Source organism: Passer domesticus, unplaced genomic scaffold, assembly GCF_036417665.1.
Source record: "Passer domesticus isolate bPasDom1 unplaced genomic scaffold, bPasDom1.hap1 HAP1_SCAFFOLD_37, whole genome shotgun sequence".
NCBI lineage: Eukaryota > Metazoa > Chordata > Aves > Passeriformes > Passeridae > Passer > Passer domesticus.
The window spans coordinates 568,060-592,907 of record NW_026990149.1 but is presented as its reverse complement, the minus strand read 5'-3'; the positions used below and the strand labels follow the sequence as shown (position 1 = coordinate 592,907).

General features: G+C 46.6%; 2 long non-coding RNA genes across 2 annotated transcripts; one reads left to right on the top strand and one right to left on the bottom strand.

The window, feature by feature from the left end:
* Positions 1-12,051: 12,051 nt before the first annotated feature.
* On the bottom strand, positions 12,052-22,158 carry LOC135292565 (uncharacterized). Its single transcript, XR_010354803.1, has 2 exons — positions 22,073-22,158; positions 12,052-13,739 (listed from the first exon to the last, which is right to left on the bottom strand). It is a non-coding gene; the product is annotated as an uncharacterized LOC135292565 (long non-coding RNA).
* On the top strand, positions 14,412-15,403 carry LOC135292464 (uncharacterized). The gene is made up of 3 exons (XR_010354785.1): positions 14,412-14,559; positions 14,672-14,843; positions 15,161-15,403. It is a non-coding gene; the product is annotated as an uncharacterized LOC135292464 (long non-coding RNA).
* Positions 22,159-24,848: the final 2,690 nt, after the last annotated feature.

Genomic DNA, 24,848 nt, shown 5'->3' with positions numbered 1-24,848 from the left:
CTCCACCAGCACTGCCGGGAGAGAGACACAGCTCCTCACCCAGCAGCCTCAATGCCAACAGGGATCTGCCTCTGCTTGTGCATCTTGGGAGCCTCTCTGGCTGAGGTCAGTGAAACAGCACACAGAGCCCCATGACCCAGAAACGGGCAATGCAGCTGATCATCCTTGAAACAGAACCACCGACCCCTCAGGACTAATTTCTCCAACCAGAGCCTTGTCCCTGTGGCAGACTTTGTACCTTTCCTAAAGCATTTCACAATCTGTTTCTGCAAGAACAATGACTGAAATGTCAAATTGCTTTTTATTTCCATTAAGAAGTTGTCTAAACTCACACTGAAGATTTGGAAATTCACCCTAGAGAGGCAATTGAGAGATTTCTAATAAGAGGGATGATTCAATTTTGGTAACTTTGATGTCAAAGGCCAGAAGTCTAACCTGGCTCTCCCCTTTGCTCAGCGGTGCACAGCAAAGGGCAGCATTAGAACCCACTTCAAAACTCCAGCCCACCAGAGATGGGTGGTGCCTGACAGCTGGATGAGAAACACCAGTGACTAGCTGCTGTCTTTGGCAGAATGCTTTTGAGGCTTCCAACAAAATGCTGTTTCAAACCTCAGGGTGTCTTAAAGAATTACCCAGACCCATTGCTGTGGCATTTGGACATCTCCACATTTCAATGGCATTTCCACTCCCAGTGTTAATGCCATTTTTTCTTATAATGTCCACTGAAATAGGGGCATAGCGAGAGAAAAATGCTGCACAGCGGATGGAAATTTAACCAAAACACATGTGTTCTCTCACATTGTCTCTGAAATTTGCACTCTCCTCATTTTCTGAACTGAACCATATCAAACACAGACAAAAATTTACTACCAACAGGCTTCTTGCATGGCAGATTTGGCTGGGAGATCAAAACCTGAAATGCTCTGGAGACCATTCTTATTTTCTGAGCAGGCAAAATGTTATGTAGTAGCCATTTATTATCCTGTGCTGGAAGAGATTTCATTTTCACTATGCTGTTAATCCACCAGCACCTTAATGCAACAATTCAACATTGAAACAGCTCCTGAAAGACCCCCAACCAATTCTGCTAAGCAGGGAAAGGGTTATGGTACCCCTTTCTAAATGGGAGTTCATTTGAGTTTAAATGTAATTAAAGACATTGGTGACTATTGAAGGTGAGGAACAGCTGTCTGTTCCTACTAAATCTCAGAGAGAACATCTGCTCTTTCTAAAGTAGTCCTAAATTATGCTTAATTCCTTTATTTGAAAAAGAGATCAAAAGAACTGCAAAACTAAATTCCCTGTTGCTGGTGATCTACTTTATTCAAATGCTCTATAACAGGCCTTTGACATTCCTAATCACTGAACCTGCCCTTTTGAGATTCCTAATGAAGACACAAAGTTATTACACCTTGCATTTAAAGATGCTGGCATAATTAGCAGTGGATTTAGCCCCAGCTAAAGCAAGGCTAACAAGTGTCTTCTCTGCTATATATTGAGATTGTAATTTTTCCATTCTTTGGCTACTGCTGACATAGCAAGCTCCTCTGAGGAATCCATTAACAGCTGCATTTGTAACATTTTGGACAGTGCTGAGACAGGCAGACACTGTTTGCACACCCTGAAATGCTCACTCCAATGCCACTTGGATTTCAGCACAGGCAGGGAGCCCAGCACTCTGCTTCTGCCCCTGTGCCCTCAAAGGCTGCCTTGCACTAAGTCAGTGCCTCTAAGACATGTGTTGAGTTTTGACCTAAGCTGTGACCCCCAGGCTCTGCACGGTTCAGCCTCAAAACTTCCCAAGAGAAAAACAAGAATTCTGTGAGAACAAAACAAACTGATTCCCTGAAACAGCGTTTGCCACCATTTTCCCTAAAGGATCACAGATGTCCCTGAGCTCCCAAGAGAGGAGCCAGCTGGGGTATTTGAGCCCCTCCCTTTCCTGCAGGTGGGTTCTGAGATGGCCCAGTGAGGGCTCAGCCCTGAGGCCGAGCTCTGCCCCATCTCAGGTGCTGCACAGCTCTGCAGCAGCCAGGGAAACCTGCCAAATACACCTGCCTTGGCTGCTGGGCAGGAGGGACAAGCTCAGCACCTCCTGATGTGGAGGAGCTACTCTGCTGTCTGCTCACAGGCATTCCCTGTAAATACTCCCTGGGAGACCTCTTGGCTTAGAAGGGGAGGCCATACCTGCGATACTCCCGGTGACATCCAGCAGAGCTTGGCCACTCAGATGACTCCATTGGTGGCTGAACTCTTTCAGCAGTGGTACTTTATCTACAAGTGAAACACATGTTTCTGCTCACTTGTCTGAGGTCATAGGAGAAAGGAGAGTGGGGAGGGAAAGGGCAGGGCAACCCCATTTTATCAAAGAAAGTAAATTTCTGCTGATTTCTGAAAAATTTTTGACTTTCCTTCCTGCCTACTTGGCAGGGTTTAAAATTCCAAAAGAAAAGCTCTCCTTTCACATTTGCAAATCCAAACTCATCTCCTGTACCAGGAGCAATGTTAAAGCATTTCACATCAAGGACCTCAAGAAGAGTTCAGTCACATGTAAGAAGCAGTGAAAAGGTTTTGCATCCCAGAGCAAAAAGGAAGAAGCCCATCCTTGGGACACAGAAAGGCACTGAGTCAGGCAGTTCAGGACTTCACAGAGCAGCTGAGGTGGAGAAAGTGGAAACTGCCCTTGTAGATCTGCCTCCTCAACACTCCATTTTTCAGGCATTTTCAGAGCTGACATAAGTCTATGTGGCAAAGGAATTTAGAGCAGCCCTTGCCTATGTAGTTCTTTGCTATTGCCATCTTGCCCCACACAAAACAACACGTAGAACAAGGCATGGTTGCAGCTGGATTTAGACTTGCTTGTTAGAAAGAGATTAACTTGGTGAATCATAAGTTCCCCTCTGAAAAAAGAAGAGAAAGAAGAAAGGTAGAACATAATGCCTATAATGTAGAGCCTTCCAGGTGGCTGCTCTGCAGAAGCTCTGATGGGCCAGTGTCCCTGCATGCCAACAGCAAAGCTCTTCATTTGGGAATTCAAATGGGGACCAAGAAAACTGCAAAACCCCTTTCCCTCTGAATTGTAGCAAAGTTGTAGTCCAGGACTTGCTCTTCAGAGCTGCAGCACAGAGCCAAGGGCTGCTGGGACTGTTGGGCAATGCTGCTGCACATTCCAGCCTGCTGGGGACTGGTGCATAAAGACTGCACCTGCACAGCTTCTGGTGGCTGCCAGCTGGAGCCTTCCACAGACAACAGCAGCTACCAAGGCACTCAGCGTTCTCTTGTGTGGGAGAGACAGAGGCACAGGAGAGGAGAGTCCATGCCAGGGCTCAGCCTTACCCAGATGAGCAATGGATTCTTCCAGTGCGCTCACAGCTGCGGCATGAACCCCGGGATCCTTTGAGTTCAGGTTCTTTGTTATTCCCTGCACCAAAGGGATCATCACCGGCTTCAGGGCATCTTCCAGGAGACCGATGATTTCAGCCAGCACGTCCAGCGCCTTCTGTCTCACTTTCTTGTGGCTGTCAGATATTCTCAGGACAAAATAATCAAAAATCTGTGAAGAGAACAAGCAACATGAAAGCTGGATTAGAATGTCTTTGTTTGAAGAGTGGATATAGCACTCAGCAATGTAAAAGATGAAAGTGATCCTCTCTCTCAGGTCAGCACTTGCTTGCACAATTTCACTCTTTTCCTGTGGGCCACTCACTGGAATGGTAGCGCAACCTCATGCTGCTTGAAAGATTTTCTTCTGTTTTTAAGAAGTTTGGTTGGGGACAGATGAGTTCCTATTGTATTTCTCTACATCTAGAAATCATTAAATCAATTCCATTTGTTAATGCAAAAGGCTACCCTTGCTTTACAAGTATGTAAGCAGATATTTACAATGCCCATTTTTCTATACAGTTGCCTCAAGTACTGAGGACAGCTATGATTTTGGCAAAGCTATGGCTGGAGAAGATCTAAGTTGGATGTAGTCTGTCTCAAAACCTGTGTCTGGAGAAGGGCAGGGCTCTGATCAACTCTTCCAGGATCCAGATCATTTCTTTAACTAAGAGGGAGACTTCTGAAATGAAATGTGCTGTACAGCTCTCCTTAGAGCAGGTTCAGTCCCATGACAGCCACAGCATCAGGCACCATATTCTGGACAAAGGGAAAGAGCAGCTACTGGGAGGAGAAAGGATGGATCTGTCCTTAGCTGTTTTCTTCCTTTCCAAAGAGAACAAAAGGCCCCCCAAGAAGGGTGAGCACTGTCTTTACCAAGAGGAATAGGGACAAGTGGAAATGCGTTCCAGAGTTGTGCCTGAGCAAGACAAGATGGAGTTTACAGAAAAATTCTTTCAAAAAAACTGGGTTTAAACCAACCCAGCCTAATACTTCTCTTCCCCGTGCAAATCCATCATTTCTCTAGAGAACAACAGCCATGCTTTCAGTGGCTGGATTCCCTTCACTTAACCCAACTAGCAGTAGGAGACAGCAGCAATTACAGCAGCAGAAAATGCTGCCATGATCTGATGAACAGCATCAATGGGCACCTGCCAGACAAATGCAGCTGGACTGAAAAAACATGTCCTAAAGCCTGAACCTGGTATAAATCTGTCTGGGTAAGAGGGACCAGCCTGTCCCAAACAGCCAGGATGGAGTGCCAAGACTCACTGAATTAACTTTACATCTGCAGCCTTAGGAAAGGAGCTAAAGAAAAGGGACAATGAAGACACCCTACATACTTGGACAATGTTAGTGGAGATGAGCTGGGGGCTAGTTTTGCACAGGTCTAGGAGGAGTGCCACTCCTTCCATGCGTGCCTGAAACACCTTGGCTTCCAGGAGATGGTAAAGCTTCTGGAGCGGCTCCGTTTCTTCCACAGCTGCAGGCAGCATGACCTGGGCTTTGGCACGGTGTGCGAGGCGTCCATCAGAGGTAGGTTTCACCCTGGAAAATAAATCCAAATTAGGACCTGTTGGTGACAATGCCTTCAGTTAATTCTGAGCAAAACATCTTGAGGAGCTTTCCTAATGATGTTATTTGAAGCTAGAAAATCATGAGGCTCAGAAGAACAACATGGACCTTGTGACTATCATCATGGGAGAAAATCTGCAAGGAACATTCTCCCAGTGCTCACTCAGGAAAACCAAGGATGAGATGCATCTGATCTATCTTCAGATGGCTTCCAAGGCACACGGGTTAGATTGCTTTGTGGGGAAAGAGAGACACTACTTCCAAGTCTAAATGCCTCTTCATATGGGACGTGTGTGCCTTGTAATAAGGAAACTCATCACTCTGGAGAAGTGTCTCTACAACCAGGCATGACAATCTGCAAAAGCAGCTCAGATGCATCTGAACAGATGAACAGAGGCATATCTGAAGGATCCAGAAAATCAGTAACAGAGATAAAACCAGAAGCCAGACATCCCAGAACTATGCTCACATTTTGCTTCCCTAGAGACTAGATGCACAGCTCAACAATCCCACAGGGAACAATTCTCCTGGATCAACCTGTCTCTTCCACAAGCATGGAAAGATGCTAGAGCCATGCTGCTGAGGCATGTGGTCACGTTCCTGCCACTGCTGAGCATGACACAGCTAAATAAATCCCTTCTGTTATCAGAGGAGCGTAGGTAGCTCTGCCACTGGCATGAAGAGACAGCAAGGACCAAATTCCTGTCTTAAATGCTGATTGCAGCACAGGGGGAAATAAACCAAACACGCTTTCCATCAAGCAACATATACGAAGGACAGGAATATCAAGACAAAAAGTCCACCTTGAGACACCTGTTGACCAAAGCTGCAAAGGAATTGCCTTGCTACTTCCTACTCAAACTTGGTACTGTCTGAGGGTAAGAAAGCCATCATTCAGCCAGGCCAAATCACATGGATGAGACCTGCATCTTTGAGGAATGGCACCTTGCTTCTAGTCTGGGACTCCTCATCAAAACACCCATCTGAAAAAGACTCCACTCAGATTAAATAAAAAACCACTCTAGTTCAATTTACTTGTCCCAAGTCAAGCAGCAGAAAAGTGGACCTCTCCTAGCCTCCACAACCCTGCCCTTGCCACTGCACTGGATCATCTGAGCTGCAACCAATGGATGTCTTTTTGTCTCTCCATTTTTTGTGGAAAGCCCTCCAGAGAAGTTGTGTTCAGCGTAATGCAGAAGTAGACTTTTTTTATCCTAGAGCATTTGTAGGGAAAGGAAACAATCTCTGGCACTGGTCATCTCTGCCAGAAAGATTTGCCTGAGGAAGAGACATGTGAAGCTTGTCATGGGCTTTGTCACATCTGACAAAAGTGCTCAGTACCGTTTGCTAGAAGGCAATGTGGCCTGGGGCTTCTTGGCGCCATCGTTCCTCTTCTCCACTGGCTCCTTGACAGATGGGCATTCACCCTTCTGGTTTTCCATCCCCATGAGAGACATAAAGAAATCCCATCAATCTTTAGGATATAAAACAGGAAAATCCCTGTTTAAAAGACAAGTTAGAACCAGAGTCACTGCTACCAAGGCCTAGGGAAACATTTCCTAACTTAGAGAAATAAACAGACCAGAGATTCAGTGATGCCAACTCTTTGTTTTCAATAGCCCAAGGCAGGTTATGGGTGCTACCACACTGAGCAGCAGTCTAAAATCCCAAATTCATTAGTCTTGAGCACAAATGGGAATAATGCAAACTGGTAGGCAATGAGTGGTCTTAAAGGAAGCAGCAGAAAAAGCTGGACTCTTTGGGGGTTGGCCCATTGTGTTGGAAATTGATTGGTTCAACACTCACTCTCCCTGTGCCTGCACAAAGGCACACTCCCTTCTATATTGTTGATAAAAACAATAAAATCCCCCTCCTAACAAACAAAGGATTTTTCACTGGATGCTGCTGAATTCACCAAGCTTCTTCCAGCTCCACAGGGCTTGACAGCAGGGCAGTATTCCCAAAGGACAGACAGTAATTGTAGTAACTAGGATTGACTTGGACATCTTTTGTATATTTGGAAATTTTCTTGGTACTACTGCTTCCATGTCTTTTGCAAAGACTGTTATCTTCAGATTCTGTTATGTTCAATTCTCAGTTAATTGCTTTACTGGGGGCAGAGCAGGGAGAACATGAGAACATGGTGGGGGCTTATCTTAAATGTAAACCCATTTTCTCCTCTTTCCCTTTCCTCTTTGTGACCCATATTCAAAGTATTCAAAACCCCACTTCTTCCCTAATAATAGCAGTTTCTTTGTGGCCTGCAGATGATCACGCTGAGGATTAACAGCTCATTCCCAGGAGCAAAATGATTCAGCAGAAGAGGAATGAGATAAAGACACATTGGGTATGCTTGATCTCATGTAAGCAGTGGCAATACTTGCACAAAGGAGACATTTCTCCTGTCAAGCACTTACTTTCTTCTTAATTCTTGTCAAAATATCTTCCAGGTCACGCGTGGAAAGAGATTGTTCCAGAAGCATTTTAAATTTTTGATGGCTCAGCAACATCTTCACCATCTCCTGTCCATAATACCTAAGGAAGGACAGAAGGAAGGGCAGGAGGAAGGAAGACAGGAAGGGAGGGAGGGAGGCAGAAAGGAAGGCAGGCAGGAAGGAAAGAAAAGTGAAGAAAGGAAGAGTGTTAACAGAAGAGGCTGACACCTTAAACTCATCAGGTGCAACCCCTGCATGAGAAGGCATTACCTACTCAGCAAAGAGGGAGATTTACCTCCACTGGACACTGCACAGTGCTGTCAGCTGAACACAAGAGGCGAGAGGAGAAAGAGGCCACAGAAAAATACCATTTCACTCTGACACTGTGGGTGTTCCCAGGGAATAAGCAAAACACATCTGCTGTGTTGTCAGAGCCTATTAGCAGTGTCTTGCTGCCATTGCACAAAAATTTGCCTTTCTTTAACTGGCAGGGAAGCCAGGACAAAACACCTCCTGCATCCTATTGCTTATTCTATACTATATGTATGCACAGGGGTAGCTAGTTTCTCTGGTGTTCTTGGCAGCTATTAATGGGAATTTCATCATCAAAGTAAGGGGATTTTGGTGGTTTGGGTTGATTTTGCCACTAGGAAACCACAGTTTTCTTCAAGAAGAAATTTGGAGGTCATTGAGCCACAGATAACAGCATTCTAGAAATCTGCAGAAGGGATTTTAGAAAGAGTGAATACATTGTCTAAAGACCCCTGAAATATTTCTAGGAATGTCTTAAGTTAATGAGAAACAGATGTTTGTGATCCTTCAGTGATGAATATTAGCCAACACTTTGGCTTTGTGTTTTGCACCTACGGCCAATCAGAACTGTTGGACTGGCTAATCTGAGCTCTTTTGATCTCAGTAAAGAATCCTTCAAGTCACAGGAAGTTGGCAATGCTCCTTCTTGCTGGCCAGCCTCAGGTTACCCAGTACAGTCATTTCCCCAGGCATTCCAGAGCAGTGGTCACAGCACCAAGTCTGACTGAACTCGAGAAGCATTTGGACAATGCTCTCAGGCACATGGAGTGAGTGACTCGTGGGGAGCCCTGCACATGGCTGGGAGCTGGACTGGATGACCCTGATAGGTCCCATCTAACTGGGCATATTCTGTGATTCTATGACCCTTATCCACACAGGGAGGTCACTTATTATTGCCTTGAGTTTCCACTCTTTTCTGGTTTTACCTTTAAAGCCAAACACAAAACGATTTTCCTGTTTCAGGAAGTGAAATGAAGATCATTACCTTGTGTCCTGGTGACAGTCCTGAGCAAGCATCCCTGCCACCTGTGCCAGCCTCTCAGCCCTGGCTGTACCTGCCAGCTTTGTGACTCCCATTTTCTGCATCAGGGACAGGAGGAGTTGGGCCGCACACTTCCGCGGCTGGGCGTAGCGGCTCCTGGGAAGGAGAGAGCAAACCCTGGGGCACGGGGAGAAGGAGCAGCAGCAGCACAGGCCTTGGCCAGAGCCTGCTCCCTGTCCTTGCTGGGGGAAGGGGGCCTGGCTTCTCCCTGCAGCTGCCGACACCTGCAGAAGGTTCTGTCCTCAGATAAACACAACGTTAGCATTGGGCTGCTCTGTGCAATGATCCTGATGATCCTGAAGGGCCCCTTCCAACTGGCCATATTCTACAGTTCTCTGATTCTGAGAACTAATAGGCTGCAGGAGGGCAGAAATAGGTGACAAGAGGAAAGAAATGAGGTTGATCAGAGAATGAAGTCACTGAGTTCCCAGAATGTTGTATTGTGCTTTTTGTTTTATTAGTAGATTTATGGTTTGATTTGTGATTTGGTGGTTTTCCTTGGTGCTGTTTTCCTTTTGTCTCCGCCTTTTCCCAGTTATTTCGTCAACTAGTTTCCAGTTTCTATTTCTCCAAATTTTAGCCATTTATTGAAACCGCTTTTCCTCCCTTGGGATGTTATTGGTTCACTGCTGTTATCTCCGCCTAGCATTTTTACTCCCAACTCTCCTGATTTGTTGAAAGTTGCACCTTCCCCTGAGACCTGCCCACACTTAAAAGTCTTTGTTCGCCCCTTGATCGGGGTCCCAGGAGAGGAAAAGGGGAAGTTTACCATCAAATAAAGTTTCCCTGGGACCCGTGTGCGCTGCCTGTGTTTTATATTGCGCCGAAACAATTGACAACTGGGATTCAACAGAGCTCCAGGGGGAGCCTGCCGCCACCCCTCTCTTGTCATCAGCTAGCCGGGAAACGGCACTTTGGTGCTTCCAATGTGGGGCAAGATAAGATCATTTACGAGCTCCTTTTATGACTCTAAGAGGAGCCCATCGGTGAATTTTATGGTTCTATAGACTTTCTCTGCCCTTCCTTCTCACTCAGAAGTGGAGAAAGAAAGCTTGTGGAAGACTTGACTGAGTCAGGGCTTAGCGCAGACAGCAGAAAAAAAGCTGCTGGGCTCCTGCAGCAAGGCAAGGTGTGTGCACTGGGACAAGCACACCAGGGACCCACAGTGGCCACGCCCTCAGTCTTGGGAACAGGCTTTGGAGCACCGGGAACACCCAAGTCCCTGGAGGCAGCAAGCCGAGAAAGAGAAAGTCCCCAGTCTGTCAGCGATCAGAACATCAGTTTCAGCGCACCCTGATGAGAAGTGGAACTGCTGTGGTGGTCAACCAGCATCACTCATCTGTCAGAAGAGGGCTGGCTGGACGGATATCTCGTCTCCCAGGAAAAATCGGCCAGAGGCCCGGCGCCAGTGGGTGAGCTGTGCCACAGCGGGGGTTTTTATCTTTTTTCTTTTTTCTATCCCTGGCGGGTGGAATTTTCTCAAGGGCCCGTGGCCAGGCCCGTGAGGATCTTTATCTCTGGCACGTTTCCCTCTCCCACCTCATCAGAAGGTCCTCCTCTTGTCCTTCTAAGAAGGACAGGAGCAAGAAGATTTTCACAGGTCAGCAGCACACTGGAATTCCCCTGTTCCCTTGTCCCTCAGACTTTCCAAAAAAACCCCTTCCCCTCCCCACCTCCCTGGGAGCTGGCTGGCCGCACTGCTCCGAGCGCCCGGCCGCTCGCTGTCCAGGCCTCACTGGGGAACTGCAGCGAGTCAGGCCCCCCACCCTGCTCTTTGTCTAAGATGGAGGATGGCCACTCCACCTTAGACACGCTTTCCCCGCTGCCTTCTTTTCCGGTCCTGAATCTCTCCGGCAGCCCATCCTCCCCTGAGGGGGCCACATTCCACGGGGAAGGTGTCAGCCGGTTCCTGCTGAGGGGGAGGCGTGGGTCTGAAGCAATGTCTACTCCTTCTCCCAGTTCCGCCTCTGGGGACGAGGACCCCAACCCGGCCCCTCCCCAGAAACCGCTCTCCTTGAGAGCCCCCCTCCCCTCGGGAGGGGAGCCCTGCGGGGAAGAGGGAGAATTGGAAACCCGATCTGGTAATCGCAGTCTTGCTTTCCCCCACAGGGCAGCGGGCCGGATCCATCCCCTCACATAACCCTAATCACTTGAGCAGCCAGCAATTGTTTTACAACATCTTCTGTGAAATTCAGATTGAATTAGCATTTAATTTTTATAAAAGACCTTTTAAATAATTTAGGATTTTAAAAAACCCTTGTAAGAAATTTTCAAATTATAGACTTGTGAATTTTAGTGATTGCAAGAAACAATAAGTAAGCAGAGAACCAAAAGAACAATTTAGAAGGTTTTGTTATTTTTATGCAACTTTATATATTTTTAATTATTAAAGTATTTTAATTTTTAACTCTAAGAAGTGCTGCTCAAGTTTCCCTGTCCAGTTTCCTAGTCAAACCTTACCCAATGTTCCTTTTAATTTTATATTACTATAAATTGGCAAAAGCACAAATTTTAATTCAGTTTATATTTTGACAAAATTGACAAGTTTAAAAATTCAGTTATGGAATTATCCTTTAAACCCTGGGTATTGCCTTTTTGCAAAGGGCCCTGCAAAGGCCATACTCACAGTGATGATATTAAAGGGTGAACTTAAAGTTTTTGCTTTAAATTAATTAGAGGTTTTATAACAATTGAGTTTTAATAATAATTAGTTTGTTAATTTGAAAAGTTACTAATGTGATTTGAAAATGCAAAATACCTTTTTAAAGGTTTTTAAACAGTGCTTTTTACAGAAGTAAAAGATTATTTATTTGATTAAATTTATAAAAGTTCAATTACTATACAGGTTTTCAGTTTTGAAGAATTAAATGGTTTTATTTTGAACATATGTTTTTGTATGGTTTTTAAAAAAATGAGTTGTTTGTCATATTTGAAATCATTTTGGAAAACTAACCCAGTTGTTCAGTTGCATGTTATAGAAAGAAGAATGTTATAACTACACCGAAGTCTACTATGCTACATTTGATCATGACCATTTTCTGAACTGAATTTCCTTGAAGAGAGAAAACCTTCAAACTTGAGTTTCCCAACAGAAGAACAAGATAACTGAAGTTTTGAAACAGAGAAGATCAGCCAAATTGATGTGAAGAACATCTCATTGCTTTGCTTTGTATTATGAAATAAATTGTAGTTGTATTAATAAAAGAAATGTTAAATTGTTAAAAAAATAGTAACCAGGAGCCAATTGGTTTTTAATCGATTTAATACCATACCTTCAAGTTTTAAATCATAAGTTTTGAGTCAAAATGAAAAGAAAATTTATATTTATTTAACATGAAATAAATTTGTTTGTTTTACACATTTAACTCCTGGAAACTATGAAACATCTTTCTATGGAACATCCTTTTATGAAATGGTAAGCTTTCTATGAAATGTTAAATTCTTTTTAAGTTTGCCACTTTTGAGTTTTTGTTTGACAATTTAAAACAATTTTTAATTACCTTTTGAGCCCAATTTTTACCAGCTAATTATTCAAAAATTAAGATATTATTTCGCAGTGAATTGAAGAAATGAATAAAATTATAGTTAAAATGCATAATCAGTGAAAAACAAGACAAGTATAAGCTAAATTAGACATATCCAAAATTATTTGAGTTTTTGAAAAATTTTTAAATTATAATTCGTTTTATTTTACGTTTGTAAAATTTTATGATTTATAACACTAATAACTTTTGTTCTTTTAGATAAACTTTAATGTCCTTTTTGTATTTAAGAACGGGCAGATGTCGTATCGTGCTTTTTGGTTTATTAGTAGGTTTATGGTTTGATTTGTGATTTGGTGGTTTTCCTTGGTGCTGTTTTCCTTTTGTCTCCGCCTTTTCCCAGTTATTTCGTCAACTAGTTTCCAGTTTCTATTTCTCCAAATTTTAGCCGCTTATTGAAACCGCTTTTCCTCCTTTGGAATGTTATTGGTTCACTGCTGTTATCCCTGCCTAGGATTTTTACTCCCAACTCTCCTGATTTGTTGAAAGTTGTGCCTACCCCTGACCTCCCCCCACATTTAAGTCTTTGTTTGCCCCTTGATCGGGGTCCCAGGAGAGGAAAAGGGGAAGTTTACCATCAAATAAAGTTTCCCTGGGACCCGTGTGCGCTGCCTGAGTTTTATATTGCACCAAAACAACTGACAAGTGGGATTCAACGGAGCTCCAGGGGGAGCCTGCCGCCCCCTCTCTTGTCATCAGCCAGCCGGGGAAGCGGCAGTCCTAGGCATGAAGATGCTCAGGATCTTCCACAGATGCTCAGCAGGCAGTAGGATTGTGGCTGGATGTCACTCTGCAAATGCCAGTGGCTCAGCTGAGAGCTCTGGCAGTGACTGACACTGCACTGAGAGGGGCCACAGTCCTGCAAGGGTCTTTCATCAGGAGCAAACAGCAGCCTGGAGGGTGGGCAATGCTGGATCTGTACCACTGCGTGCTCATCCTTCACCTGAATGTGGAGCTGCCCCCAAAGTTGCCATGCATCACTTTTTCTTTTTCTCCTGTTGGGTATATTTTGGAGCAGCTGTTCTACGTGGCTTTTGATGGTGATCCTGTGGGAAGCAGCCATTTGCCTGCTGTGCTATCCTCACAACTAATACAAACTCTTCATTTCCGTTGGTTTTATTTGGGGTTTTTTATCTATTTGTTGGATCAGTTTGCATGGGTTTGTTTGTTTCTTTATTTGTTTTGGTTTTTGTCTGATTTGGTTTGAGTTTTTTGTTTGCTTTTTCATAAATGACTGGTGAAGTTGGCAAAGCCAAACTCAAGACAATGTAAACCAGGATCAGCTTTCCAGAAATTCCTTTTGGCTGGGTTTAGCTGCATCCCCCAGGCTCAGGATCACTAGTATATTTTCAGGTTTTGCTCTGCGTATCAGCCTGCCCACACTCCACTTAGTGTTTCACAAATGGAGAAGACAATGGACATTGTGCCAAGCTTCCTTTCAAACAGAAAAACCTGGGTCAGCATGACAGAAAAGAAGGAAAAAAAAATCATCAGTTAGAACAGAACCAGTGTCCCGCCATCTTCCCATCCACTGTTATTAATTTTGTACATTTAGAGGCAAACCGGGGTCTAAAGCTTGCATCTCTCAGTTCCTGATGCTATTTGCTACCCTGCAGCCTTGACTGGCCCTGATCTGACTGACTGCTGGGCAAGTGGGGCTGGGGATGCTCAGCCTGGAGAGAGGAGACACTGGGAGGCCTCACTGTGGCTCTGCAGGTCTGGAAGGGTCCCGCAGGAAAGAAGGGGACAGAGTGTTCAGCAGGGCCTGTGGTGACAGGACAAGGGGGGATGGCTTTCAACTGCAGCAGGTTGATTGAAGCTGCATCTAAGGAAGCTGCTCTTTTCCACTGGGCGTGGTGGGGCACTGGCCCAGGCTGTGCACAGAGGCTGTGCATGCCCCATCCTTGGCAACAGGGCTCTGAGCAGCACGCTCTGGGGGAAGACTGCTCAGCTGGGAACAAGATGTTGTTCTTCAGGCTCCCTTCCAAGCCCAACTGTTCAGGGACTCCATCATTCCATGGTCTCCACTGTCCACTTCAGATGAAGCCTGGGAACTGTGATGTCACAGCCCACGCTCCAGCTGGAACGTCCAGCGCCCAGCAAAGGGCACAACACAACCCTTGGCCGCTGTGCTGACACGCTCTGCACCTTGCTCCTGCCCTCGCCTTTCACTCTTCTTATCCCCCCGATACCCCGATCATTCCTGACAGCTCCTGAGTGCCTGGATTTCATCATCCAGCCCTGCAGGATGCTCCCCTTTGTTCTGAGGAAGGTCTGGTGCCATTCCATGGAGGTGGACACCCCCCACCTGCCCGGGTGGGCTGGAGCTCTGTGGGCATGGAGTGGGACAGGGAGCCCACTCTGAGGTTTTGCTGCCTCTGCAGGCTGTCCCAGACAGAGAGGAGGACATGGAGGTAGATACAAAGATTGATACAGAGGAGGACATGGAAATAGACGGAGAAGACTCTGGAGAGGAAGAGATGGATGTGGATGAGGAAGAAGAGATGGATGTGGATGTGGAAGAGTCCATTGAGGACATGGATATTGATTAAAAAGGTGAGGAAGAGGCCATGATCTTGGCATGAAGAGCAATGCCAGCAGCAGGACAGGCAGAGTGGGTCTCCTGCTGCCAGGCTGGGGCGGGGCTGGGTGCTCCCTGCTCAGGGACATTGTACCCAGGGCACCGGATTCTGGTGGCCATCCACAGCCTGTCCTGTGCCTGCTTTGCTCCACACAAGCTCCATGCCAGACCCAGCCAGGCTCAGTTCTGGTAGCAGAGTCCTGCTGCTGGGCCAGCATGTGCCAGCCTGGGGGCACATGCAAGAGCCCTCTGTGCCTGACTGGAGTGACCGTGGCATTTGCTTTTCTTCCAGGTGCGATGGACTTCACAGAGACACCACCCTTTTGTATATATATTCTACAGTTTGTTGTTGTCTTTAGAATATAGATTGTAGGGCTATTTTTGACTTCTGTAAATACATTTCCCATAGTTTTGCTAGGTAGGTTTTTCTGTATATATGTTCTATCGATTGTTGTTGTTACAAATATTCTTACAATGTAAATATCTTCTGTATTTTTGCTGCTGTTCTTCTGTAATAAACAAATTTTATTTTTCACACCCCAGTGCTCCTTGCATTTGCTTCAGGCACAGGCAGCATTTTGCAAAATTGTAGTTTCCACTTGCTCCAGGTTCCCAGGGCTGGAGGTCCCTGGCACAGCCACGCCAGGAGTGGGGTCCCTGTGCACAGAGGGGTCCCACTGACAGAGGTGACTCTCTCCTTGCAGTTTCTCTGGACATACTTGGGAGCTGTAGGGGCAAAGCCCAGCGTGCCCTGGCCCATGGACCCCATGTTGGAGCAGGGCTGAGCCTGTGTGCTCCTGCAGAGCCTCAGACATGGCTCTTCCCTGGGCAGCCCCAGGGCTAAGGAGGGTGCACTGGGCTGTGGGCAAGCCCTGCTCCTGGGCACCCTGAGGGGCTGGAGCCAGCCTGGAGGGAGCTTCAGCCCTACATGGACCAAGATTTCCTTTGGAAAACCCCCTCTGTCCACAGACTCTGCTGAGCACAACAAGAATTGATCCTCCTAGTTAAAGGTGTGACGTTCATTGGCACAAATGTGTCCCTTGCACTTTCTAGCACAGCAAATGTCAGTGCTTGTAATCCCTGTTCTGCACACTCTGCTCAGGCAGCAAAACATCTGAAGCTGAGGGAACATCTTGAATTAGCACCAACCTGCAGAGAGCTACAGGGGGAGAACCTACCCCCAAGCACCCAGAGAAATCCTTGACACTGATAGTCTGGGGCAGAGCTGACACTAAAGTATTTTAATGCCAAGAGAGATGAATTTTTATTGCTGAATTCATTCAGCAAGAACAAGAATGGAAGCTTTTGGTCTCCTCACCTGCCACAGATGTGTATTGCCAAGGTTTGCTTCTGGCTTATGACTGATTTTGATGAATCTGTTCAGAACTCTGATGCTGTTCCTGGCTAAGGTGCAGAGATGATATTTCAGAGCCAGATGAGCTCAGCACATCTTGTGCAATGCAGAATGTCCAGAGCCAGACATTCAGGCCATGCAAACTGATACGTTTTCATCTCTGTGCAAAGATCAGTATTAGGACATCAATGATGTACCACACACTTCTCAGAGCTGTCCCTTTCATCCAGCTCTCCCCAGTCACTTCACAGACTTCACTCCAAGCAGTTTCTGATAGAGCTCAGTAGCAGATGGGATTTAATCCTGGTTTTTCTTCATCTTCTCCAGAGCTGTCTCCAGACATGGTGTGTGGGCACTGTCTGACAGCAGCATTAATGTGTCACCTCCCTGACACTGAGGTTCATGTCACAACTTTTCATCAAAAGCTGCAAATCAATGATTCCCACTGGGTCCCACACAGCTCCATGGGGAGTTTGTGTGGCTGCAGTTACCAGCACCATCCCTGGTCCTCAGGAATTTCAGGAGGAGATAGAGAAGGAACCAGCCATTCACAGGGAAGAACATCCGTTTGCAGGGCCCAGATCCCCACAACAGAGTCCCCAGACTCTGCATTTACACTTTGGCCTCTGTGCCTTACTTTTCCTCTCACTAAAGTCCTGCCAGTTTCCCTCATGCTCAGGTTCCTAAGATAATTCAAAGCAGCTTTAGGAGCAGGGATAGATGATGGGAACTGTCCCAAGGCTTGACAAAATTTCTCCTCTCAGGCCTGACAATTCCAGCCAAGGAGAGAGGAAAAGCCTGCATGAAAGAGGTATGAAATCAAAGCAGTAATCAAATTTAGGTATAATGAGAGCAGCTGAAGAGGTTTTCAATGTTCAGAACAAGATTAGCAGCTCCAGGCACAGGAGGGATGTGACATTTTCCCCACTGTAACAACTCTGTGATGCAAATTGCATCTCAAATCCTCCTCCCCAGCTCTGGGACCTGTTCAGCCACAAACGTGGTGCTGAAGTTTTAAAGCAAAGTGGAAGCTGGTCACAGAGCTGGTTTGCAAATAAAAATCACAGAGGGCAGTTTGGAAGCACCAGCTGGAGCAGAGAGTGGCAGAGCCTGGCCCCGAGGTGCAGCACAGCCAAACATGCCTGAAACTCTAAGAAATTAAAGAACTTGCCACTTGTTTTCCCTCAGGAGCTACAGAAGGTGCTTTATGGAATCCCTGCCTCCTTCACACTGTATCAGCATGCAGGAGAGTGCAGGGATGAAGATTACAGCACCTTCTGCTGCTGCTTCCATCTCCTGACTCAAATCTCACCAAAATCTGTCACTATTGGGCCTTCCCAAAGTCTCAGATTCACTTGGTCCTTTCAGGATTTCGGTTCTGTGGAGCATGAAGGGAGATAAAGGCACTTGCAGACACCAGAGATGCAATTGGTGCCTGAGGTGCATTTCACTGCCCAGGTTAGTGCCTCTAGAACCATCAAAACAGCCCCTTTGACAGCACCAAGCCAAGAGCAGAAGACCAGGGCCTGCACATGGCTGGAAATGCCATTGTTTAATATTCCTCTCCCAGTCTCTCGTTTCATGGTGCCATTGCAGGGGTTAATCCCATCACTCAGCAGCAATTCTTGGCAATCAGCTTCAGATGGATTTTTAGTGCTGAGCAAATAAGAGGCAATTTTACTTTGTCTCCAATGAATGAAATTTCACCTAAATCAGACAAACTCTGTGTTCTGAGGCTGGTCAGGCACTAACCACTGCCAGGTCCCCAAGACTGGATGTCAAACTGCTCTGATATTGAAAAGTTAAATTTATTTATCTTTGTGTACAAGGTTATTCTTTTTCAAAGCAATTGGGTCCATAGAATTGTATTTCCAAGCACTAAACTCAGACCAGCCACAAAGAGCACAAGAGACAAGAAAAGAAATAAAGATTTCTAAGGAGATGGAAATTGAATGCTGAGGTTTTCCCATTATAGAGTTCCATAAATTATCACCTGCCAGCTCCTTGCCTTCACTTGTGTGGCCACCACTGAATACACTCACAGATAAGAAAATGTTTGTCCTCCTGAAAACTGGGACCAGAAGTAGAAAAAGGCTCAGATATCTGAATTAAAAGGCAACATAATGAAAAGAGCTTCGTCATAATAGCAAGATATGATGGACAGCAGGAATGACTGAAGCCAGCAGAGATAAGTCCATGAACTAGTCATGCTACAAAGATTTCTGACAAAACCTCCAATAACCCAAAAGCAATGTTTTGTCGGGCACAGCTGGATAGGAAGCCTGTGCATTTAATTCAGTCATTGACAGCAAATGGAGATCAGCTTGAAGCTCCTTTGGTCCACTTCTACTTAATTTTTTTTCACCCAGAAAATGAAATTACATCTACTCTTTGGGAAGAAATTACTGCTTTGAGTGGTTCAAGGCAAAGAGTTTCTTTCCATACCCACTTGTAATCAGTCACCAAGAGAAATATTTTCTAAAAAGGTCTCTTCAAAATTTTGGAGTGACTTTCAACATAAATAACTTGGTTATTTTGCTCAAAATGATAAGGGAATTGAATTGGGCTCCCTCAGCTTAAAAAGAAGTGTTTCTTCCTAGTTCTTCACAAAGACGAACAAAACACTTTGTTGCAGCAAACTGAAGGGAGGAAGAGGTTCCTTTCCCCCTGAGCTGCACAATAGGAGACAATTTTGTTGCCAAGAGGCAACAAATACCAGCCAATTTCCAGGTTTTTTTGTGTAAGGGAAAAGCTCTGAGCATCACAGCTGTGGGAGACACAGAGAGGGAGGAGCAGGGATCTGCTGGGGGTTTTTGGGCTGGGGGACAGATGAAAGACATGTCCAAGCAAAACCTGTGAGAGCTCAAGACTCCATCCCTCAGAGGAGAAACTCACTTTGACCCAAATGCCATTCAAATCCAACAAACATTGAGGCATTTCCCGAAACTCTGCTGGGCCATCAGGTACCCCCAAATCACTCTGTGGGACCAGGGCAGCAGGGCCCTGGCACAGGACAGAGATGCTCCCCTGGGAAGCTGCCTGCATTGCCCGTGGGACTCAAGATCTACTTCTGAAGACCCCAACATCCAAAAAACTCCACACTAAAAGCCTTTAATTTGGGGTTTCACTTCTCCACTTGTCTATTGTCACTAGGCAGCTGCTCCAGTTCAACACCATTCTGATGGGTACAAATGTTCTCCTAATTTCCAGCCTAAACAGGAAGTTACTTCCATTCATTCTTCTGTAAGTACTGGGAGCTTGTACCTGATTTGCTCTTCCTCTCCTAGTGTGCATTTGTGCAGATAAAATGCCTAAGCCAGGAGCATTTCCTTGTTTAAATAGTGTCATTTATTCCATTCCCATATAGTTGCACGGATTTAGCACTGGCTCCACACTCAGAATGTTGACAGCACAAAGTCCAGTTCTCACACCAACTCCTCCAAGTTTTGGACCAATTCTGCAAAGAAGGAAATACAGCAAAGAAATTCCAAACAGGAGCCCTAATAAAGATAATAAAATGCCACATGCCTATGTTTGCTGCAGGGAAGAACAGCGCTATTTATTAAATCATTACAAACAATTAAAGCAGCAGAGGGGAGGAAGACAGTGCTATTGTTGGCAGCTCCCCAGTCCTCTGCCCCTGGCATGAATTTCATAAAGCACAAATCTCCCAGCAGAAATCCCTCAGCAATTGATTTCCTCCTCGTGGAACACAGCAGGCACACACCTTGGCTTTCCTGGCCAGAAAAGAAGAATTTGCCTCGATGTTTTTCCCAGGCATGCAGCTGTGATGTCAAATCCCCCTCCCTGCCCTGCCAGGAGATTCCTCAAGTGACAAGTTTCTGTAGGGTGACAACCCTCTGGAGAGGCACAGAGAGCTTTGTGTCAGTGTAAGGCACCCCCACAAGGGCAGATCCCTCATTCAGGCTCCATCTTTGTTCACAAGCAGTTCCCAGCAGAAAATTCGCAGTGATTGCATTTCCCCAGAACAGGTAATTTCGAGCACATTTTTCTCTTGAGCTGTTCTGCCTTTCACAAAAGCAGCGTGCCAGGGATTGCTTTGGAGCATCAGGAAACACAGCAACACCCAACAGCCAAGACCATCCAAAGCCACTTATCAGCTCATCCCTACATCTCCTGGACTCACTTGAATGCCCAGGAGAGTCTGAAAAGCCAACTGTTTTCCAAGAAACTTGTTGTTTGATGTGTAATTGAAAGGTAAATGACAGGGACAACCAGCCCCACACAGGCGCCTCAGGCATGGGAAGGAGCAGGAGGGATCCATCCCTAACTGGCAGAGGTGCAGCTCAAGTGATGCTCACTCACTATTTGGGTTGCTTTTTGTTGCTTTTACATTAACAACGCATCTCCACACCACAACTGTTCTCCCTCCCTGCAGCCACATGGAAAAAATTCAGTGGTCTCTCACCTCTTTCTGTCCTCTCTCTGCCTCAAATAAGTTTTTCCCTGATACAACCAGCAAAACAGGGTTTGTTTTCATGCTGGAAATAAGTCCACAAACTCTTGACTGATTTCAATAAGGAGAACATCACTACAAACCACCCATTACTCAGATGCCCCAAGGCAGCAAGGGAGGGAAATTTGACAACAGAGGTGGCAACACCAGCCGTGGGTAACAGCATCACATTCTGCCTCTCTCACGGATGCTTTTCTTTCCTGTCCAGAAAATTCCCTGTCCTTTTTAGGGCTGTAGAAGGCTGCTGTCTGCCCCACAAAATGAGGAGCAAACCAAGCAGCAATGCTGCAGAACATCTCTGTTCCTATGATATTATTCTGCTGAACCCATAAATTTGCAGAAGAATGGGCACTGCCAACTTCTGATTGCAGAGGAGGGAGTTCGTCACATCCTCCTTGTAAATTAGGATTTATCAGAGATGGAGAATTGATTGCCAAGTAACCTGCAGACACAAAACTGCTCTGCAGTTTTCTAGGACTCATTGAGCAGTACAAAAAGGTTGTTGATGCAGTTGGGGAGTGTTTCTGTACAGGATGTGCACCTCCTGACATCCCAGGCAGGGAAAATTTTACTTAACATTTGCAAGGAGAAAGCAATTCTTCTTATTAAAAAAAAAAAAAGGAAAAAATAAATAGAAAATCAACTTCATGGCAAAGAGCCTCAGTAAGAGTTTGCAGAATTTGGTGAAAACAGGTCATTTACAAGGAAATAATTTTCATCTGCCTTCAAGTGGAGTTGTGAAGCAGGTGGAGATGGAGATGTCTCAGGCACTGAGTGTGCTCCTTACGGACAAAACGACACTGATATTACCAAGTATCAGAAGTGAAAAACTTCAGTGATAACTCAGCCCTCCAACACAAAACACCTTCTCCCACACAGTCAGCACTTGTCTGAAATCATTCCCCTTGGCAGGAGGCCCTGCATGGCCTGGCTGCAGCCATCGTGCTGCTCCTACTCCCTCCCAGCATGATCCCAGTATGGTCCCAGTACAGCCCAGTCACTCCTACTCCTGGCATCCCCTCTCTGCATTCTGCCCTGTCCCGGCTCCATCTCCGTTCCTCCCGCGGGCTGCGAGGGTTTCGGAAACGGGGGAGGAGGAGGAGGGAGGGAGGAAGAGGTTGAGCGGGAGAGGAGAGAGGGAACCACGCTGCTCCGGCGCTTCCTGAACCCGCAGCGCCCTCCTGCCAGGGAGCTGTGCAGAGCCACAAGGTCCCCCCAAGCCTCCTCCTCTCCAGGCTGAGCCCCTTTCCCAGCTCGCTCAGCCCCTCCGGCTGTTCCAGCCAGGACAGAACACCAGTGCTACACAGAGAGCAAGGGACAGACCTGACAGAGGTGCCTCTATCACCACATTTTAGGCTTTCGCTAATACTTACAGAAAGACTTCAGAAAGTTACGGCAGTAGTTCAAGTGACAATCTCCTTTGAAAATCACTGCGGCCCGGCCCCGGCCCGACCCGCCGGAACCCGCCCGGCCCCGCCGGAACCCGGCCCGGCCCCGCCCGAACCCGGCCTGGCCCCGCCGGAACCCGGCCCGGCCCCACCGGAACCCAGCCCGGCCCCGACGTTCGGGCGCCGCGGTTGCCTGGTAACCGCGCGGGCGGCAGCGTCTGTGACAGCGGCGCGGCCTCAGTTGCCCGAGAACGCGGCCCTGGCTGGGTGTGCGCAGCCTGGGCTCGTACAGGCAGCTACACTGGGTGATTCGCCGAGTGAATTGTTCGCGGAGCATTGGTCTCTGCGAGTGAGTCCTTTGAATTCGCGGAGCACTGTGCCCCGCTGAGAATTCCGGAACGTGCAGAGCATTGGCCTCTGCAAACAACATCCTGAACGTGCAGAGCATTGGCCTCTGCTAGGAGTCCTCAGTTCGCGGAGCATTGGTCTCTGCAGAGGATTCCTCAACGTGCAGAGCATTGGCCTCTGGAAAAGAGCGTGAATTTCCTTTGAAGGTAAAGATTGACTAAAGTTGAACTGTTTGGTTTTGTCTCATGTGCACTCTGAGAGAGAAGGCCAAAGGGAAATACAGGATGGGATAATGCCAGTCTTCTGGTGCAGCAGTTCAGTGGCATGCACAGCTGAGTGGATGAACAATAGTTCGTCTACTGATTGTGCTTTTTTTTTGCACTGAAGAAATGCAACATTTTCTAAATGTACTCATCTATACTTTTTTTTCCCTATAGTGATTGCTTAAACTGCTTCAAGGTGAATGAGTTCTGTTCAAGTTTCCGTGGGTTGTTATTATCTGGTTATTAAAATTATTAGGGAGAGGCCTCTGAATTGAGGTGCAAACGAGGCAATTTGCCAAAGTCAGTAGTCTGGATTTTATGGAACAGTAAATGTGAGGAAGAGAGAGAAAGGAATAGAAAAAGGGGGGGGGGGGTGAAGGGGGTGGAGATGGGGTTGGGAAGAGGGGGAAGAAAGAGAATGACAGAGACAGATTAAGTAAAAAAATATCACCATTCCATGGATCCCATTGGCATACCATAAAATCCTCTTCTGGTCTTCTCTGTGGTGAAGTATTGCAAAATGTAAGATTCCAATGGATTAATGCAGATTTGGGCAAGGTGGGACCTCCCAGGTACCTCCCTGGGGTGGGGCAAGTTTGACTGTCTATTGCTATTTTCAAGTAATAGAAAATTGTTAGCACCAGTATATCCTTTGAGTCTGCCATAAATTGGGTTGTGGATTTTCAGATCTGTTGTGTTACTTTGCATGCCCTGCAATCATCTGGTGCAAGGCCTCAGGAATGGGTCTGGGGACACAGTGGAGGTCTTTGATGGGAGGTTTGTGTGCAAACCTGGCCTCAGCAGAGGAGTCTGTGGCTATGACTTGCCCAGCCTGAAGGCAGACAGAGCTGATTTTCAGGAGAGCTGCTGGCTTTGGCTTTGTTGTGGATCTGTTTTTCTCCCTTGGCCTTGTTCACTTCTGCCCAGACCTGAGCTAATGGGACAATAGTGTCACCTTTATCTTGTCTCAAGTTCCCTTGTGGGGCTGAATTCCCAGTCCCAAGTTCCACTCAGGAGGCATTTTCAGGGAAGGGTGGGCTTGGGTGCTCTCAGCTTCTTTATAGAGTTTTGTCACAGTCGGCAAAATGTCCTTTGTAGCAATATTTAAGCCATGAACCATAACATTGCAGCCTCTCCCAAGTCCAGTGAGGAGCAGCTGAGAGAGCAGGGGGTGTTTAGCCTAAAGAAGAGCAGGTCCACGCAAGCTGTTTTTAAGTAATATTTAAGCTACAGCTTTGTCTGTTCTAAGCATTATTCATGCTCAGCTTTTTAGCTCCAGGTTTCAGTATGATCCATCTTTGAATTGCACAAGGTGGTCATCTATTTCAAATAAAGTCCAACTAGAGGCCTAACAATACTAGCTACTTATGCCAAACAAGCACTTAGCTACTTTCAAATGATATAAAATGTTTAGCAGCAGTATATGCCTTGAGTCTGCCATGAATTGGGTTCTGGATTTTCAGAGTTCTATTGTTGCTCCTTCCAGTTTTGCTGAGGCCTTGTCGTTCCTCTGTGACATCCTCTCTTCAGAATGGCTTCTGGATTCCCAAAAAAGACACCAACACCTCGTCTTTTGCAGAGGGAAAGACTGCAGCCTAACACTGTGAGTAGCCACTGGGGCTGTGCTCAGGCTGGCAAGTGCCCTGGTGTCCCTGGTGTCCCTGCCCCTGTTGTCCAGCAGCGCTGGGAAGCTGCAGAGCCCCTGCCCAGCTCTTTGTGCCGTGCTGCTGTTGGTGGGGGCTGTCCTGGTGCAGTAGGGAACACTGTGTGATGTTTCAGGGACAGCCCAGCGCCTTGCCTGGCTGTGCCACGGGAGCCAAGTGAAAGCAATGTGCAGCTGAAGCCCTCAGCATGTGCTTCTGTGCCTGCCCTTTGCCACAGGAATTCCTTCTGTCAGGCTGGGCACTGCCCTGTGCTGCTGTGACCAACCTGCCCTTGGGCACCTGGGCATGTGGGGGGAGAGCTCAAACTGTGCCCAAAGCCTTGAGAGCCACGGCTGGTCCCAGCCAGAAGAGCTCCCAAAGCAGCAGTTCTCTCTGAGCTCCTGGGTGGGCACAGCTCCAGCCCTGCAGGCAGCACTGCAGTCAGGGCCACCAAGGTGCCTTGCTGTCTGGAGCTCACTTGGCTGAAGATGCCCCAGTGCTGAGGCT